General features: G+C 41.9%; 1 long non-coding RNA gene across 1 annotated transcript in view; it reads right to left on the bottom strand.

Moving 5' to 3' along the window:
* Window positions 1-997: 997 nt before the first annotated feature.
* The window catches only part of LOC309350503, a 93,185-nt gene continuing 76,930 nt past the window's right edge, over window positions 998-17,252 (bottom strand). The window contains exon 3 of the long non-coding RNA XR_014160444.1: window positions 998-1,075. This is a non-coding gene — a long non-coding RNA (uncharacterized lncRNA). The remainder of the gene's footprint in view (window positions 1,076-17,252) is intronic.

Genomic DNA, 17,252 nt, shown 5'->3' with positions numbered 1-17,252 from the left:
CTCTTAAGATGAGTCCCAGCCCTGGAACATACAACTCCTGGTGGGTAAGACTGGTTAGTCCCAAAGGCATTCCATATTCAGCCCCACAGATCACACAGTCCAGAGGGGCTTCCATCTAAATACACTTCTAACCTCCCAAGGTCTACAGATAATGATGTCATGACTCCCATTCTACTACAGGAAAGCCCCATCTGTCCATTCCAATTGCTAATCACAGCTAACGGACACAGAGAATGCTAAACAGGCTAAATGTTATGTAAGAATTGGTGTAGTACTCTTTTGTAATGTGCTACTGAGTTTTTAAATAATATTTTACGGAGAAGCTACAACCCTGCTGAGGAGTCTAAGGAATAGTCTCATCATGCATAGCTTTGCAGATCATATTCTACATGGATGAAAAGTGAGTAAGAGACTTTGGACACACACAATCAGAATCCAACACTGTTAGAGCTCCATTAGAAAGACATGTACCTCACAGCTTATAACACTAGTATTTGTAGCATATGTGCTATTTTAAATATTTCAGTAGCAGCCAATTCCTGTTATTTCCAAGATCTGGGAAATGATGAACACTGGTAGGGCTGACAAGTAGATGTATTGTCCTGCATCTAAGCAACCCACTGCAAAGTCTTTACAAAAATGGTGGAAAGCTCTCCATTATTTGAATGCACCTACCATCTTAAGGAAAATGAAGAGGCAGCACAAGCCCCCAAAATGTCCTTAACATGCAGCAAATTCACAGCTGGCTGTACAGCAAAGCTGTTTTTGGTTTGGTTTGGTTTTTACATTTTGCAGCCAGAACCATTTCCCCCCTTTTTATGTTTGAGCAATTATCATCGTTTTCAAAGTAATGGAAATTGATTTGGCCATGGAATGTAGTTGTTATGTCATGTGATTGTCAGCTATGAGAAGATCCACAGTACCAATTTGACTGAAGACTCTTAAGAGACAACAGAGAAAGCATTTCAGTTTACCTTAATAGATGATCCGGTATGGCCCTTGGGATGCATTGGTAGCACATGTGACTCCAGATGGAAGTCTTTGTGTTGAAATCACACCAGGGTCATGCATCTGCCTTTGGGGAGAGAGCGTAGATCAGGAGTAAAGTACACATTTAGGCTATGGAGGAAACACCTCTGTGTAAAAACCTGGAAAATTGTTGCCTGTCAAAGTAGACAATATTGGACTAGATGGATCTGATAGACAGCAACTTCCTATGTTCCCAATCATCTGGATTAGGTCTGAATAAAGGTCAAGAACAGCATATTACTTTTTAGGATTATCTTCTACAGGCTCTAAGTTATAGAAGTACACAAATCATTCTGGAAACAATTTCATTTTAAAAGTTACATTGAAACTGGCTGTGCAAAGTGCATATATAGGAATGAAATTTTATTTGTATGCAAATAGCAGTATTGGCACATGAATCTATGTATTGCATTTCTAAAATGAATACATATGTTCCAAATGCAAGTGTATAGGCAGCCATTTTAGGCACAGACATGACCTAGCACAGAAATGGCTTCAGAAAAATTGATCGTAAAGTCTGCTAAAGTGCAAATAATTTTGGTTTATGGCTTCCTCTGCTCATCTCTGAGGAAGAAGAACTCTGAAAATCTGGTGTCCAGGTATGTAAAAGAGAACAGGAAATGATTATTTATATTCTTTCCTAGGCCTCCTTCTTTCCTTTTTTTTTCCCCATTTTCACCCTCATCCCTTGGATATTTTATTCACCATTCATCCTCAGGCATTCTCCTTTAATGCAGAGTATCTAATCAAGAAATGGAAAGCCATGAATACACTTTACACTTCAACTCAAAACACATTTGCTCAGATGTATGCTCTTTCAATTTTGAATTAGTTCTATTATGCTCACAGTCTGTACCACCTTAAATCCAAGAATTACACTTGACTTGCACATTATTATTATTATTATTATCATCATCATCATCATCATCATCATCATCATCATCATCATCATTAGCATTTATATACCGCCCTACACCGGAGGTCTCAGAGAGAACAAAATCTGTTACTAGCTGTTTCCCTCACCTCCCTGCATTCCTGCTGCAAAGTTTAATTTTCTCTTGGTGTTTGTGGGGGGGATGACTTCTCATTGGGTCCCAGTTCAATATAGGGAAAAGGTCCAACAGTTCTCAAAGAGATGGCAGTGTATGGCAACCCCACCTGCAGGGAAAACAGCAGCCACCAGGACAAGTGCTGGTGGTGTGGATCAATGAGGAGCCTGAGTTCTAGCTGTGGCTAAAATAAAACAGATATAGGGTGGAATAGTAAAACCTTAAATGCAACCTTAAATCAAACTCAACAAATTGACAACAGTGATCTTAACAATTGATGCTAACACAGAGAGAGTGGTGACACCACCAAGCAAACACGGCACAAGGCTCTCCTCCCAATCTGTTGGAATTAATCTAAAGAAAGCCCGTAAAACCATCAAAAAGATCACTGAAAATTAAATACGTTCATCTGGTGTGAAACAAGAGCACACAGGGAGTGAAATAGGTTACGTTCTCAACTACCTTGCCTTCACTATGAGCTATGGAATTTTGACAGCAGGCAATGACACCTGTAAAAATAATATTTTACAAAATGGGTCAGATGCTAGTTGATAAAGAAAGTCTCTCTCTCTCATATATATATGTGTGTTTACAAAAATATGGGCATTGTCTCTTTTTTCAAGTTGCGTTTTCTATGAATCAGTTTCATTTGTTGTGAGACGTTAGTGTTATGTACAGTGTTAGGTTAGGGAGGAAAGAGGGGGGAATGGTAAGTGGGGTGAGGTTGGGTGGCAATGCTTCTATTCTTCTACTAAGTGTATGTGTGGGATTTTGTGGCAGCGTCACTTGTGTGGGTTCTCTTACTATTCACTTGTTGTATTTCCTTGGTGGTGAGAGAGGTTGGGGGTAGCCTAGGGTGTGGTTGGTTGCCTTTGGTTGGCTGTAGTGAGGTTTGTTTTTGTGGGTGAGTGGGGTATGTCTGAGTGTTTTTGGATCAGGTTAGCCAGACTGATTTGTATGCTGCTGGAAGATGGAAGTATGTAGGAGACAACATGCTCTCTGATTTAAGGGCAATCATTAAAAAAAAGGGGGGGGAATTATAATTCTCAAGGAGGGTAAGATAATGCCAGAATCATAAAAATTCTACTTTGATAATAATGAAGAAATTTGGCAAAGCCTTCTCATGTAAGAAGCACACATGTGGCATAAGACCAAGCTGTGCTGGCAGAACACTGTGACTATGTTCCCTGGAAAATTCTCTTAACACGTTTTCACCAAGACTGCCGATTAAGCAGATAATTCTTGAAGCCACAAAACTCTGATTCCCAGAACACTCACAGATTCTCCTCTGCTAACAGTGGAAGACATGCTGGAGAGTGTTGGCTATTTGCAGTATGGTAGCGCTGCAGAGAGCTTGCTGGGGAGACCATGCATTAAAAAGAAAGGGACTCAAAAATAACTTAAACAAGGTTTTAATTACAAAAAACAAAAACTCCTAATACACTAAATACATTAACAACAAACCAGACCCAACCACCAACCCAACCCCCAGGGTAATGGGAGAGCTAGGTGCTGCTCCTTATATACTACATGCAAATGCTGACACACCTTTAATCAATGCAACTCAGCAGCACCTGCTATGTTTCACAGCTGTAAAGCTGGGTCTCGTTATCTTGCTCTGGCCCTTGCTCTGGCCCCTTAAAGACATACACATTAGGTGGAACAATGATGAACCTTTACATTTAAAGAAACCATTCAACAGAGAGAAGTCAACAACAGAAAGTTGCTAGGTGTTTGATATTTTAAAAATAAAACAAAACATGTTTATTCTTTTCTATACAGAATTGTTGTAGGTCTATCTCAGGGGTAGGCAACCTAAGGCCCGGGGGCCAGATGCGGCCCAATCACCTTCTCAATCTGGCCCGCAGACGGTCTGGGAATCAGCATGTTTTTACAAGAGTAGAATGTGTGCTTTTATTTAAAATGCATCTCTGGGTTATTTGTGGAGCATATGAATTCATTCATTTCCCCCCCCCCCAATATAGTCCAGCCCACCACATGGTCTGAGGGACGGTGGACCAGCCCACAGCTGAAAAAGGTTGCTGAGTCCTAGTCTATCTCGAGAGACAATGGAGTGCACCTCTGGGGATGAAGTCGAACTGCTGCATTAGCAGCACCGAAGTGACTTACCCAGGGCACAAGCCTGGACAGTTTGTCTGGAGGTCCTAGGCTGCCCAGACGAGAAGACCCTATTCTCAGCCTCACTAATGTGGTTCAAAGGAAAGCAGAGCAATATGTTTGGCACAAGCTTAGCAACAGGAGTTGTCAGAAGGAGATGTACAGCTTGCCAACCATCCATCTTAGGAATTCCACTCTATATTTGTGTAGCCTTTTCTTCTCCCAAATATATCCCACAAGGCAGCAGAGGTTTAGCCTCAGAGTTTTCCTTCTCTTATGTGGGCTACCTTCCCAGGTAGACTAGACCCATCTGCCCCTCACTTCTCTCTAAAGCACATACAGAAGCTACCGAAGTGACTGTTGGACCCAGGGGCGCCAACTTTAATAAAATATGGGGGGGCTAGGCATAACCGATCACATGACATAGTGCACACACACCACTTGAATAGCAAATGCCTATCAACTTTGGGGGGCTTTGCCCCCTCAAATATTTTATTGGGGGGCACAGACCCCTTGGGCTCTAGGAGCTGGCTCCTATGCTTGGACCCACTATTGGTCTCACCCACTCAATCCACTGGAGCCTGTCTTTGCATGCAGAGAAAATCCCTAGCTCTTTGAGGGTTTGAGACCCATCAGCTACCCTGACCTGGTTTAGCAGGCCAGTTGTTATTGTTCCCAGGTGTGGCCACTGTTGCATGCTGACAGCTTCTAGGAGCCACAGGAGAGAGCTGAGTGCAGGGTGGGGACCAAAGGTGGACAAACTATTCCAGAAGGAACATGATGTGTCCCACACCAGAGGTACTACTCTTCCCCTAACACCAAGTACACCCAGTACTAAATATCACAAGAATATTCCACTGGATGGTGTTGTTGTTGTTGTTTAGTCATGTAGTCATGTCCGACTCTTCATGACCCCATGGACCAGAGCATGCCAGGCACTCCTGTCTTCCACTGCCTCCCGCAGTTTGGTCAGACTCATGTTTGTAGCTTCAAGAACACTGTCCAACCATCTCGTCCTCTGTCGTCCCCTTCTCCTTGTGCCCTCCATCTTTCCCAACATCAGGGTCTTTTCCAGGGAGTCTTCTCGTCTCATGAGGTGGCCAAAGTATTGGAGCCTCAGCTTCAGGATCTGTCCTTCCAGTGAGCACTCAGGGCTGATTTCCTTCAGAATGGATAGGTTTGATCTTCTTGCAGTCCATGGGACTCTCAAGAGTCTCCTCCAGCACCAGCCTTCTTTATGGTCCAGCTCTCACTTCCATACATCACTACTGGGAAAACCATAGCTTTTACTATACGGACCTTTGTCGGCAAGGTGATGTCTCTACTTTTTAAGATGCTGTTCTACCACTGGATGGTAGAACATTGAAATATACTTGGAGTGATTTCATGCTCTTTATTGCAGCTTGTAAAACAGTAATTGAATTTCCCCCAAAACCTCAGGTTTTTATATACATTATTTACACAATGAGTCCTGCCTGATTGGCTGATTCTGCTTCCCTCCTGGAGCATGATTGGTCTTTTCCTGCAGGCCAATCAGTTGTTGCATTCTATGATCCTACCAGCCTAATAGGCTGATTAACTTCCTCTTGGAGCCTGATTGGTCTTCTCCTGCAAGCCAATCAGTTGTTGCATTCTAGGATCTTACCTGCCTATTGTTCTAGGATCCAAGCTTAATATATAACAAACATACACTCCACTAAACGAAGATACAAAATGGAAGGCCAAGTTCTACCACTATGTAGTTGCTGTAACACCTGGTAGTGCCGGATTTAGGGCGGTGGAGTTGGTTCCCCTGTACAGTGGTACCTCGGGTTAAGTACTTCATTCGTTCCGGAGGTCCGTACTTAACCTGAAACTGTTCTTAACCTGAAGCACCACTTTAGCTAATGGCGCCTCCTGCTGCTGCCGCACTACCGTAGCATGATTTCTGTTTTCATCCTGAAGCAAAGTTCTTAACCTGAGGTACTATTTCTGGGTTAGCGGAGTCTGTAACCTGAAGTGTAAGTAACCTGAAGCGTATGTAACCCGAGGTACCACTGTACAAGATGCCAAGCCACAGGACTGCAAATCATCATCATCATTCCTATATTTATATGGGTACCTATTGAAAGTACCAAAACATGAAATATTTGGGGGGCACCGAATTTTGTACTTGCTCAAGGTGCCATATTACCAAAGTCCACCCCTCCATCTGGTAAAAGGCGCTTCTAGCCACTGAGCCTATCTGGGACTCCAGTGACAAAGTGAGATGCAAAAACAGCCCCAGACTGCATACCTGTTGCCTCACAGGGAGCACAACCCCACCCAAGGCAGGCAACTGACCAATTTCTTGGACACAGGAAACACTTTCAGTGCCTCCACTGATGTGCAGCTTAGTTTCCCTCACCCGTCCCACCACTGTTCCAGTGCCTGTACATCCTTTCCTGATTTAGATGTTATGGAGAAATAAAAGCTGAGTGCCATCTGCATACTGTTGGCATCTTGACCCCAAACCCCTAGTGACCATTCCCAGAGGCTTCAAATAGATGTTAAATAGCATTGGGTATAAAATAGTGCCTTCAGCAGCCCATAACATAACATGTCTACTCAGAAGCATCCCATAACATAACTGCTACGCCCAAAAGTATTCTCCCAATGCCACTCTCTGAACTCAGTCCATTAGGTAGGACCAGAATCACTGTAAATAGTGCCCATAGTAAAATGATAGAACCATCTCACACAGGAAGCAGTGATAGCTACCAATTTGGATGGGTTTAAAAGAGAATTAGCCATTATTGCTATGTTCTACCGCCTTTTTCAGATGTGCCATGGAATTGCAAGTGGGCAGAGTGCTATTGCATTCATGTTCAAATTGGAGGCCACTGTGAGAACAGGATACTGGACTAGATGGGCCATTGGCCTGATCCTGCAGGCTCATCTTATGTTTGGAGGGTTGCTCTGCAGACCCTGTTCCATCCAAGAACAAATGTAAAGCCTGGGACTCCTTCTCCCCCCCCCCCCCGTATTCAATACAATTCTGTTCTTTTCCATCTCTAAATCAAAGAACATTTTCATAATTTATATAATCTGATTCATTTGGCCTGTTCAGGGTTAAGTCTGCAGAATGTAGCCTTACCAGATTCCTAATAGTGACTTGCAGTAAATTAAGCTATTTTGGCACTTCCACTTTTTGTGATCTCTTTATTGCAATCAGCTGCTCCTTTGCTCAGGATGGTGTCACTTAGGAGGATTCCAAAACTGAAATTAATTCATCATTTGCAATGATTCTGGGTATGAATGTCATTCACGGTTTGGCTGCTAATAAGACATTATACGTGATGGGGTCAATATAAAGAACTCATTCCTTCTGTTGATTACGTTTTCCTTCTTCAGATTTGCCTCGATGCTGCTCACGCTCTCACAACCACCAATTTACATGATGTGCTGTCTGTGGAATGTTGTGGTCATTTCATTTCATTTTCTATCCTTTCTTTCTTTGTAATATTCTCTAATTGGTGATTCACTTGTCTGTCATTTCAACATCTTGAATTGTATTATTCTCATTTTTTCGCTTGTGCACATTATTTTTTTTGCATTTAATTATGTCTTCTTTCTGATGCAAAGTTAAAATGGGGTGTATTATTTGGTCTGGTTTTATTTTTCTGACAGTATTCACTCTGCAGCAGTTTAAGGGGTTTCTATCAGGGCATTACAGAACTGGATCTACCTTAGGTTTTATGTCTCGGATTTCATTATTTGCCCAGATGCTCACTAGTGCAAAAAAATAAAATAAACTTCTTTTAAAAGTTGTGCTAATTTTTACCAGCTAAGAATTCTGTCTTCTGAGTATCGACTTCCATCCCTCATCAACCTTTTCTTTCAGTTACCTATTCCCAAATTCCAACATATCTTATTTCATTGGTCTCAGGACAGGCAGAACTACAGAAAGGATTATTTGTTATCCACATTTATTCAGAAGCGACTATGTGGGCCAATAATTTCTCCTCTAATGGTAAACACCACCAACACTTATTCACAGACAAATATCTGAAAAAGAATGGTGGGTTAACTCAGGAAATAACATGATTCTAAACTAAACTAGACAAATAGAGATATAAACTAGACAAAATCACTATAAACTGCTTGGTCAATAGTATGTGACTGCATAATGACTGAGTAAAATTTACACTACTTGTGATGGAACGCGTTTGGAGATGTGGGCATTCAAAGGCTGATATGAAAGATATTTGGTGGACTCATTCAATAATTAAAATCTTTTGTGGAGATGTGATGAGGACAGTATCTTTAATGACACCTTATACTTTGTCATTAGACCCCCTGATAATTTCATTAGGATATTTAGATCAACAAATATACCATAAGGAGTTAATATAGAATCTAACAGTAGCTGCTCATCTGGATTTTGCACAGAAATGGAAAACTGGGTCCCCATCATAAGTGAAAGAATAGTCAGCAATTTAAGTCAGCAATATAAACTTACGGAATTGATTAGTGTGACAGATGGTAGACAAGAGGAGAACATCTTAACGATAAATGGATTCCACCAATTGAAGAGTAAATAAAATATATATGTTCATGAATGTAATCACTTTTCTGTATGGTAAAATACTAATTATTTGTTGTAATTAATGTATGTTCTTGAGATTTAATAAAGTTTGATAAGAAAGACATTGTACCTTTTTGATTTTTTTTAATGTTGTCTCAATTATTCTGCTAAGAGATCAAGTTCCATAGCTTAACTATGTGTTGTGTGAAGTACTTCCTTTTATCTGTTCTTCCAACATTCCACATCATTGGATGTCTGCACATTCAAGTGTTATGAAAGAAACTCTGTAAAAAAACTCTTTTAAAAAGAGATCACTTTAATAATGCCCAGATGATGAGTTCTGTCCTCAGAAACAAGTCTGCCATTAAATAAATAGTGGGGTTTGTTTGTTTTTTGCTCAACAGTTTTGAAATGTACTTATTTTGATATGGGCATTGTGATGGTTCTAGGGGTTGCTCGTGCATAAACCGGCGCCACACCTGGCTGGGTTGCCTGAGTGAACCTTTTCTGTCCGGACAGCCACTCGCCCGTGGCTGTCTCAATCACTGGCAGAATCCGTCAGCGGGCGTTTCTTGAACTTCTTCCAGCAAAGAAGCTCTTTGACGCCTAGTCTCCGCCTACTCTCCCTGCGCGGAAGCCTTCTGCACAAGGAGGGTGTGGGCAGCGGTGGACCCGTGCTCTCCCCGCTGGTCCCCGGCGAGGAGTCATGGGACCGCCTCGCCGATTCCCCCATCTGCCCCCCTTCTCCACTGGTGCTACACTGATTTCCTTCCCCAGAAGATGGGCTGCTTCTCCTCATCCCGGGACACTCTCCGGAATCCCTCTGGAGCCCTCTCTCTTCTTCTGGCTCCAATGGCAGTTCCCGGACAGGCATGTTCCTTTTTTTATTAACATGTTGAGATTTTCCAATGTAAAACAGAATACAGTTCTTTCCTAAAAGGTTAGGCTGCAAGCCTAATGTTTCAATATTGATGGCAGATGGAGAGGCACTAGAAGGCAACACAATTGCCTCTCTACCCAATCCTGTCCTTGGAAATGATCGCCGCTGATGGAGAGGGAGAGGCAGGAAGTTACAGCCTGCAGATATTCTTCTGGCAGAAGCCAATGTTGCTGATATCACGTGATCCACTTTCAATACTTTTTGTGCCTGAAAAAGACTTTGGGTGGAGGAAGACATATTGCTTTGTTCCAATTGGTGCATATCCCAGAACTTCCTGCTGTAATCCTGTAACTTTTTATACTACGAATGTTCCATTATTATTTTTTGTCCAACTTTTGTAGCATTATAACACAGGAGTGCTCCTCCAGCTGGCAATAATGAATAAATGCTGAGGTAGCACTGGAGAACAAAATGGAAGGGTGGGTGAGAAGTTCAGCATAACTGCTAACACAGTATTATTGCATCAGTAATATATTGCAGAATACACTTGCAAAAACAAACAAAGCCCAAACCCACCAGTTTGGAGGGATCCTAAGTCAAGTGTGAAAATGTGAAAGTGAGTCCCATGTTGCAGGCTGGGAGTCTGAGCACTGGATGAAAGCAGCACTCTTCCATCTTCATTTTGCTTGTTGTTGTTGTTTAGTCGTTTAGTCGTGTCTGACTCTTCGTGACCCCATGGACCAGAGCACGCCAGACACTTCTGTCTCCCACTGCCTCCCGTAGTTTGGTCAAACTCATGCTGGTAGCTTCGAGAACACTGTCCAACCATCTCATCCTCTGTCGTCCCCTTCTCCTTGTGCCCTCCATCTTTCCCAACATCAGGTTCTTTTCCAGGGAGTCTTCTCTTCTCATGAGGTGGCCAAAGTATTGGAGTCTCAGCTTCAGGATCTGTCCTTCCAGTAAGCACTCAGGGCTGTTTTCCTTAAGAATGGATAGGTTTGATCGTCTTGCAGTCCATGGGACTCTCAAGAGTCTTCTCCAGCACCATAATTCAAAAGCGTCAATTCTTCGGCGATCAGCCTTCTTTATGGTCCAGCTCTCACTTCCATACACCACTACTGGGAAAACCATAAATTTAACTATACGGACCTTTGTTGGCAAGGATAGCAATCTGGAGTGACCCTGTGTCTTTGCTCCTTGCCCCCCCCCCTTCTCTCTCTCTCTCTCTGTGTGTGTGTGATTTGCAGACTGGTACACCCACATCAAGAAACTTACTGTCAAACAAATCTTTATTTTCCAAACATCAGCACCGCTATGTTACTACTAGCAGCTGCTTTTCAACTAAGAGAAGGAGACTTCAGGATCCACAGTCTCTTAAAACCTGTGGGTTGCTATGCTATTTTCATTCTTCTTTTATGAGCATAAAAGGAGTGGGGTGGGGGATACAGCTGGTAAGTTGGGATGAATTCTTTTTTCATTAACTTCCCTGTATTTGAGGCAAGGCATCCCATTTCAGGCTAACTCAGCAAAGGGAACTCTGCTGGTTACAGGAATGTATCAGTCATCATAACCGGCATCACTGCATTTTCCATTGCAAGGCAGATAAGTTCATGCCAAACAACGGTTATATAAAGCCAAAATAATGTTCTTGTAAACAAGTCTACGTAAACACAGGGTTAGCAGTCAGGCACATTTCTCCAAAATTACATATCTAAGAATATAAGAATTGACTTCTTGTATTTGACCAATATTTATTTAGTCCAGTAGGCTCTTCCCAGCAGTGACCAGCTAGTTGCCTATGGAAGCTTACAGGAAGGTCAACAGGTAAAGGTCATCTCCTGGGTTTGTTTGGGTTTTTTGTTTTGGTCCCCAGAAAAGAGCAGGCAAGTGAAGAATGTTGAGGTATCATGAAGGGATTTGGAATTTGTAGCCCTCCATATGTTGTTTAATGCCAAGTCCCATAAACTGCCAGCCAATATTGCCAATGGTCAGGTGTGATGGGAGTTGTAGTCCAAACACATCTGAAGGGCCACATTTTCTCCTGTTGGTAGATATCACTCTTCCTTGAATTTTTTATAACCATAACTATAATACTTCAAATAGCTGGCAGAAGGGTCACGCAGTCTTTGTCGGTCATTGAGAAACTCTTTGGCTGGCTATACCTCAGGGCAGGACTGCCCACAAAAATCCTGAATTCAAACAGGTCAGTTAGAGGCCCACTACTGAGCAAAGCCTTACTTGTGGACAGTGAGTTGGCTGCTCCCGCTCCAGTCCACCAGCAACACATAAAAGCCTGACATGTTCCCTTTTGGCCCTACCAGTGTGGGATCTCCAACGGTGGTATGCTCATAGACATGGAAATTGTGTAGCACTGTGGAGTGTTACTTCACTTTGTATGTGGTGAACCAGCTTCACTTTGCCACTGCTGATTCAAGTATACAGAGAGGTTCCTATTTTACTCCCATAATCGTACATATATTTCAGAAACATTCTAACCACTGACACCATATTTCTACGCTATGCTGTTTGCCAATGAATCAAGCTATCACCCAGTAACTGTGTAACTTTAGATATGGTACAATATCATCCATACTTTAAAATTAACAAGATATCCTCTATTTATTGTTAACTATAAAGTCGTATTGGGGTAAATGTTGTTATCCTTAAATTGGTTTCCATTTCCTTAAGGGTTTTGTTGGTTTTTGCTTTTGTAGGGTTATTATTATTACTAGGAGCTGCAACCTCTGCCTATCTGCCAACTCCAACTTCATATCTGAGCCTCCATAGCTTCTTGCCTATCTTCCACCTGTCTCAGCTCTAACATTCAGACTTCAGTCTTCAATCTTCAATCAGTCTTCAAGCTTCTGTAGCTGCTGCTGCTGCTGCTTCTGGTCAGCACTCAAACAGTCACCATGCTAGAACAGGACTATTTATGTTCCAGCCAGCCTACCATTCAACCAATCAGATTTGAGAGGCATAGAATTCTCTCCGTTCATTAGACCACTTTCCCATCCAATGAGTGACCAAGAATTTCTACCCAGCAAGTCAACCAGAAGTGAAATTGGTTTCTTTAAATGTAAAGGTTCATCATTGTTCCACCCAATGTGTATGTCTTTAAGGGGCCAGAGAAAGGGCCAGAGCAAAATAACGAGACCCAGCTTTACAGCTGTGAAACATAGCAGGTGCTGCTGAGTTGTACTGATTGAGGTGTGTCAGCATTTGGGTGTAGTATATAAGGAGCAGCACCTAGCTCTCCCATTACCCTGGGGGATGGGTTGGTGGTTGGGTCTGGTTTGTTGTTGATGTATTTAGTGTATAACGAGTTTTTGTTTTTTGTTTTTGTAATTAAAACCTTGTTTAAGTTATTTTTGAGTCCCTTTTTAATGCATGGTCTCCCCAGCAAGCTCTCTGCAGCGCTACCATACTGCAAATAGCCAACATCCTTAGTTATGGGCCCAGCTGCTGAGTGGATGACTGCATATTTTTGGACTCTGAGAAAGGTTTGAACACTCCTTCTCCTGTTAGCATAGTTCTGTGGGTCTGGAAGAGTTCCAGAATGGTTGACCGGGTTCCAGAAGCTGAGAAGGCTCTGGTCTTTCCACAGCTAACAGATGAGAACTATAGTTTATGGTCTTTTCGGGTGGAGGCACTTTTGACCTCTAGAGAAGTATGGACCTATGTAACTGATGACCCTCCTGACCCTGTAACAAATGCTTGGTCGAAAGGAGATGCGAAAGCCAGAGCGATAATTAATTTGGCAGTCAGCGACCAGCAAGTAGTCTACATAAGGAATAAGAAAACTGCCAAAGAAATGTGGGACAGTCTTGCAGCAGTGCATGTTAGAAAAGAGTCAGTGTCTGCATGGACGTTTTTCAAGCAGTTGTACCAGACTAAGTTGCAGCCTGGTGGTGATTTGGCAGCACACTTGAGACGTCTGGAGGCAATACGCGGCGAATTAATTCAAAGGGACATGGACATACCTGATATTCAGGATGTTTTTATCATTCTTTGTTCCCTTAACGAGGACTTTGATGGTATAGCTAGCCAGATATCTGCCGTTCCACCAGCGCAATTAACTGTGGAAGGGGTAACGGCAAGATTAATGGGCGAGTTGGATAGAAGGGAGGCTTGTGCCATAAGCACTCCTATTTCCAGAAAGAATGAGGAACACCATATGCAAACTTGTGGTGATACAACTGCATTTAAAGCTGCCAAGCATTGTTGGTTCTGCAATAAGCAAGGACATTTTGGAAAGGACTGCAGATCCAAAAGAAAGCAAAGTACTCCTAAGCCTGTTTCTGTTTGTCAGTCACGGTTGTCAGCCCAGCAGTCGACATCGTACCGTAAAGACAGAAACGAGCCGCGAGCTTTTCACGCTCGGACTGCAGATCATAAAAGAATTAATTGTGCCAAGTGGAAGTCTTTTATTGTGGACTCAGGAGCATCTCAGCATATTTGCAACGATCGAAGCTTGTTTATTTCTTTCGAAGAGGAAATTGGTAATGTACATTTAGCCAATTCACATGTCTTGCAGTCACTTGGCAGGGGTACTGTTAAACTTGACTCTTTAAACATTACAATAGCAAACTGCATATACTGCCCATCAGTGGACAATTTATTATCAGTAAGGTGTTTTGCTCGTCAAGGCATAAGTGTGCGTTTCTTAAATTCAATGTGTGAGTTTTTTGAGGGGAACAAATGTCTATTGTATGCCCGGGACTCTGATGGTTTATATAGACTGTATTTTCGCACCTACTCCCAATCGCCTATAAATTGCAGAGCAGCACAGTCAAGCCATGGGTTGAGGAATGTAAGGCCTCATTCCGGGTGTGTCCACGAGGCGCACAGAATTCTAGGACACCTGAATTTCGCTGATGTAATTAAGACAAAGAATATTGTTAATGGCCTCAACTTAAAACCATGTAAATTCTTTATGCAATGTCTATCTTGTTGCAAGAATAAGATTAAGGTTGCACGCAAGGGTAGGTGCTCAGATAGGAAAGTAACTGAGCCATTTGAGCGTGTACATTGTGACTTAGTTGGGCCACTCCCACCATCATTAGGATGTTCAAAGTACTGGCTCACCCTCATAGACCAGTATAGTAGATATTGTTGGACTTATGCAATAGCTGAGAAGTCCCAAGCATTTGAGAAGTACAAAGTTTTTTGCAACTGGGTAAAAATGCACTTTAACAAACCAATTAAGAACCTGTTTTCTGACCGGGGCGGAGAATTTGTTTCTGAGGATTTTGAGAAATTCCTGGAAGCGCAGGGGACTACTCATGAGTTATCTTGCCCCCGAAGTCCCTGGCAAAATGGGCTTGTTGAAGTTGTGCAGCGTGACTTGCAGGCAGGGGTTAAAACGTATCTGCACGATGCTAATCTGCCCAAAGACTTTTGGGCTGAAGCGCTTAATGCGTTTTGTTATGTTAGAAATCGCAGTTATCATTCTGGTTTAGATGTCACCCCCTATGAGAAGCTGTTTAAAAAATGCCCTAATCTGAAATACCTACACATTTGGGGTTCAGATGTAATTATGCATTATCCCGCTAAGCAAAAATTGGGTGAGCGTAGTGTTCAGGGAAAATTAATGGGCTACCAGCAGGGGGCGTACAGAATTTACATACCAGCAACTGGCAAATTTCATATTACCAGAAGCATGATACAAACTGTAAATTGGAATGGAGTTGCTGTTTTCCAAGATACTGACGGTATAGATAGTACTGAGGAAGAAGAGGAAGCAGCAGCAGCAGCAGGAAATGGTGCTTCTGAATTAATGGAAAAAGACAAAAAGCCTGTTGAATCTGATAATTTGCTTGATGATTTAAAGTCACAGGCACTCAAGGGGAGGTTAGATTCTCTTGATTTTTCTGACCGTGAGCTTAGCCTACAGGCACCTCTTCAGTCTGACAATGATGATTTACAACCTGAAACTAGTAGTTCACTTAGTCCCATTAAGTCTGAGGAGTCTGACTCTCCTTCCGGACTGAGACGTTCAGATAGAAAGAGGCAGAAGCCACAACGTTTTGCAGATGAACATTTTAATACTGTGTATGCCAATAAGGCGGTTTTTGAGCCAAAAAGCTACAATGATGTTCAGAATTTACCTAAGCACCAAGCTGTAAATTGGTATAAAGCTATGAACTCCGAGATCGCTTCTTTAAAACAGCATAACACTTGGTCTCTTGACCACAAACCCCAGATATGAGACTTATTGATTCAAAATGGGTTTATAGAGTTAAAATGAATGACAAAAATGAAGTTGTAAGGTACAAAGCAAGATTAGTTGCTAAGGGTTTTCAACAAATTCCAGGTGAAGATTATGATTTGTGTTATTCACCAAGTGTAAAATATGAAACAGTTAAGCTCTTGTTAAAAGATGCATCACAACGTGGACATTCTGTTTATCACCTAGATATAAAAACTGCATATTTGTTTGCAGATTTAAAAGAACAAATTTTTATGCATGTCCCTGAAGGCATAGACGCCGCTGAAGGTTTGGTATGCAAATTAAATAAATCCCTTTATGGTCTGCACCAAAGTGGAAGGAATTGGCACCAAACTTTAGCAAAGGAATTGCTGGATATTGGTTTTTCACAAGGAAAGGCAGACAACTGTGTGTTTATAAAGGAAAGGGCAAACTCTGTAACAAAGATATGTGTGTATTTAGATGACGTGTTAATTTCTACAAAAACTAAACAGGAATATGAAGAGGTAGCTTCACAGTTACAGAAGAAATTTGATGTGGTGGAATTAGGCATAGCTAAAAATTACTTATCCATGCAAATTGAGAAAGGCAAAAATGGATCTTTTCTGGTTCATCAAACTGCAAAAATTGATGACCTTGTTGAAATGCTACATTTAGAAAATGCAAACGGGAAGGAAACGCCTATGGTGTGTGGTTTCACCTTTACAGGTGAAGATAAGCCATTCCCTAACAAAACTTTGTATCGTTCTGCTATAGGCAAGCTAAATTTCATTCAAAGAATCTCAAGACCAGATATAACTTATGCTTTTCACTTTCTGGCAAAATTTGTGGAAAAGCCCACTACACAATGTTTCTCTGCTCTTAAGAGAGTGGTAATGTACCTTAAACATACCAAACATTATAGGTTGCAGTTTACATCAAGTATTGACAAAGGTTTTGAAATTTTCTGCGATGCATCTCATGCAGTGAAACAAAATAATTGCAGGGGTGTGTCTGGTATGGTGTTTTGTTATAATGGTTGTCCGTTTGAATGGAAGTCCCAGACACAGACCATTATTTGTCTCTCCACAACAGAGAGTGAATTATGTGCATGCGTTCAGGCCACTCGTGATGTGGAATGGTATCTGCAAGTATTTGCAGACCTACAGATGCAAGTAACACTACCAGTAAAAGTTTACCTTGATTCCCAGAGCGGACTCGCTATCCTGTGTTCAGAGACCAATACGCAGCGCACTAGAGTCTTGAGATTACGTTTGCAGTTTGTAAAGAAACTAATTGCTGATGAAATGATTATATTTGAATATGTTCCAGGTAACAATCAAATTGCGGACATTTTTACAAAAGCACTTCCAAAGGTTACACATGAAAGACATGTACAAAATATGCTTTATGTTTTCGTTTCACAATGATGAACCGCAGGGG

This window comes from Podarcis erhardii (assembly GCF_964252035.2).
Source record: "Podarcis erhardii genome assembly, chromosome: 9".
NCBI classification, from domain to species: domain Eukaryota; kingdom Metazoa; phylum Chordata; class Lepidosauria; order Squamata; family Lacertidae; genus Podarcis; species Podarcis erhardii.
The sequence above is the reverse complement of the archived record's forward strand: the minus strand, read 5'-3'. Positions and strand labels throughout refer to the sequence as shown.